We start from the raw sequence: 2576 nt of genomic DNA, 5'->3' as shown, positions 1-2576 counted from the left end.
GCTACGTGGGTGAGCCCAGAGGACCCATGCTCAGTGAAATAAGCCCACACAGGACAAATACTGCATGATCCCCCTCCTCTGAGGCCCCCAGAGGGGCTGGATTCATAGACAGGGAGGGCAGTGGTGGTGCCAGGTTGCTGGGGGAGGGAGGGAGGAATGGGGAGTAAGTGGGACATTTTTGTTTGGTTTTTTTTTTTTTGGGGGGGGGGGTTCTGTACTTGGGATTGAATCCAAGGGCACTTAGCCACTGAGACTCATTCTCAGCCTTTTTAAATATTTTATTTAGAGACAGGAACTTGCTGAGTTGCTTAAGGCCTCACTAAGTGGCTGAAGCTGGTGGTTGTTGTTTGTGGTGCTTGGGATGGAACCCAGGGCCTTGTGCATGTGAGAAAGTGCTCTACCACCTGAGCTATAGCCCCAGCCCCGAGTTAGTTTTAATGGGAACAGTTTGAGAAGAAAAAGTTTTGGAGATTGGTTTGGTTACACAATGATGTAAATTGCAAATTAACACTATTGAACTGCATGCTTTAGAAAGGTTATAATGGGGGCACTCGCCAGGCACGTGCGAGGCTTTGGTTTGGTCCTCAGCACCACATAAAAATTAATAGATAAAATAAAGGTATTGTGTCCAACTACAACTGAAAAATAAATATTTTTTAAAAAGAAAGGTCATAATGGTAAATTTTATGTATGTTTCTCCACAATTTTCATAAAACTTTAAAGATCCTGAAGTTGGCCTGGGTGTGGCCTGGGCGACAGGTATTGCAAAGCTCCTGGTGACTCCCGCGGGTACCCGGCTTAAGGGCCTGTCTCCATCCAGCGTAATGGTGCTGCTTTCTCTGGTCCCAGGAGGACCAAAGTAACTGTCCCTGTTCGTCAGCAGCCTTCGTGGGAAGGCACTAAGTGGCCTGAGCAGAGCCTCACTCCTGTGCCTTCAGCTCCCCCCACGGACCTCTGCCACTGCCCTAAGAACAATGGTGCCACTGGTCCCTGGTGGGAGGTGTCCCGCATCCCACCCCTGTTCGGCTCACGGCAGCGCGCAGCCAGCAAGTGGAAAGTCCACTGTCCCACTTTACCGAAACTGTGACCCCATTTTCAGGACCCCAAGGTCACAGCATGTGCCAGGCACCTTTCATTTCCGGTTGTCTGCACCATCAACATCACCAGCAGGGTGCCATGGTGGGACCTCTCTGGTGTGAAAGAGTTCTGTCCCCTGACCTCTGGCTTCCAAGGTGGGCTGGCAGCCAAGGACTTGAGCTGGGTGGACTGACGGACCGTCCAGGCCCATAGGAGGAATCACTGCTTTGTCCTCCCGAGCCGTCCCTATCCCCATTCATGGCATGGGGAATCACGACCCTCTCCTCATGAATGTCACGCCACCTTGATCTATACAACATCCCTCTTGCTTTGTCTAGCACAGCAAAGACCTTTCAAGGCACAGAAAAAATTTTAAAAAATCAAGACATGGTGAGAAAATAAATGTCCCAGAGCTGCAGTTCCTGCCATGTGATAGACAGAGGCCTGACTGTCCTCACACAGAAACAGCTAAAATGCCAAGTAAAATGTAAGAGCACATTGTCACATGCCTCCCTGGGGTGGGTCTTCAGGCTGCCCCGGAGGCCAACAGAGGAGAGAGGGCAGGAGCCCAGATGCCACCTTGTCTGCAGAGATAACTGCCACCACCCATTTGAACTTCCGCTCTGGCTGCTGCGTAGGGCGAGGCCAGGATCAGTCTGCCTGTGGGAAGCTGGTGAGTCAGCACCCTACAGAGCACACCTCAGGGTGAACAGCAACATAAACAACAAAATAAGCACCCACAAAAACAGACATCTCCCCAAGGAAGTTATACAAGTGACCGGTGAGACCTGAAAAGATACTAAACATCAAGAATCTTAGGGAAATGCAAGCCAGACCACCAAGCAGGACCATTTCACTCCTCTAAGGAGAGCACGGTGAGAACAACAAGAGGGGTCACGGGATGTGGATGAATCAGACCCCTTGGGCACAGTTGGTGGGAATGTGCCAACAATATGGCGGGTCCCCAAAAAACTAAGTACAAAATCATCATGTGACCAAGCAAGTCCACTCCTGGGCACATCCAAAAGAATTGACAGTAAGGACTTGTGCATTCTCATCCACAGCAGCATCCTTCACAATAGCCAAAAGAGGGAAGCAGCCTAGGGATCTGTCAGACGAATGGATAAAAAAGTTGCATATCCATATAATGGAATATTACTCAGCCTTACAAAAGGAAACCCTGAGGTGCTGCAATATGGCTGAGCCTTGAGGACATTATACCAAGTGAATACGGAGTCACAGAAGGACAGACACTGTAGGACTCCACTTCATAAGGCCCCTAGAGACAGCAGATGAGGACGGCCAGGGCCGGGGGTGGGGGTGGGGGGTGAACCAGAGCTGCCACGTCCGTTCTCAGCAGAGCAGCTGACCACAGCGGCACAGCAGTTCGAGGATGCTAGCGAGGCGGGCAGCAGCCGTGGGCAAGGTGGGGGGCTCCATGTCATCTGTATCTTATCTGCCACCACCCATTTGAACTTGCGCTCTGGCCACATAAACAA

Source organism: Marmota marmota, unplaced genomic scaffold, assembly GCF_001458135.2.
Source record: "Marmota marmota marmota unplaced genomic scaffold, marMar, whole genome shotgun sequence".
In the NCBI taxonomy this organism is placed as follows: Eukaryota; Metazoa; Chordata; class Mammalia; order Rodentia; family Sciuridae; genus Marmota; species Marmota marmota.
The sequence above is the reverse complement of the archived record's forward strand: the minus strand, read 5'-3'. Positions refer to the sequence as shown.